The following is a 929-nucleotide window of genomic DNA, read 5'->3' on the forward strand; positions in this document are numbered from 1 at the left end:
AGTTTTAAGATTTAAGTCTTTCTTTCGGAGACAAACTTGATGTCTAGATTTTGGTTCGATCACATCTCTTCTTCCATTTTTCTCTTAAAAACTGATCCTTTATCAGAAAACGATTAATACGGCCGTTGTCTTGTTTTGTAAGGGCATTTTAGTGTGTGTTCAAACATCTGCGTGTATACAAAACATAAACCCTGATAAAAAGCAAAGGCCCTGGTATCATTCCCTGAGGAACTCCACAAGGTATTTAATTGAGAATTTGGAAAATTTGATGAAACAATGAACTCTTTGGCAGAGTTTTAAGATTTAAGTCTTTCTTTTGGAGACAAACGAACAAACTTGAACTGTTGTCTGGATTTTGGTGCATCACATTCTTCTTGTTCCATTTTCTGTCTTAAATATTTCAGAAAACAACCAAAAGGACAATGTCTTGTTTTGTTGAAACGTTTTTAATAAACTATAGCCGTAAGTGGTGAACATGGTCCATTTCCTAACACTTCACAATAAAAGCGGTTTAAATGTGAAAAAGCAGCAGCAGGAAATGACTGGTTTGCATCAGTGGATGATGATTTAGTATTCTTCATTTATTTCATTCATATTCATATATCTTGTAGATCATAAACTAACCTTGCAGTGATTATATTGAACAATTTATTTTATTGGAGACGCCTCCATAAACAGCAGCCTTGAAGGGAGTTGGTCTGGGCGGATGGTGGGCGCATGAAGCCTGGGGAACGGAATAAAACCAGAAAGGAATCTAGTGGAGTCTCTGAGCTCAGCGCTGTGTTGACTCCAGTCTAAAAATATCTGCAGGGGTCGGGCCGTCTGATTGGCCGTTGTCTGTTTATGTTGCTGCTCGCCACTTGATTCCCAGCAGACACTCGAATAAACGGAGGGATGACGATAAACTGATGCCTGAACATAAACCAGGA

Source organism: Chelon labrosus, assembly GCF_963514085.1.
Source record: "Chelon labrosus genome assembly, chromosome: 23".
NCBI classification, from domain to species: domain Eukaryota; kingdom Metazoa; phylum Chordata; class Actinopteri; order Mugiliformes; family Mugilidae; genus Chelon; species Chelon labrosus.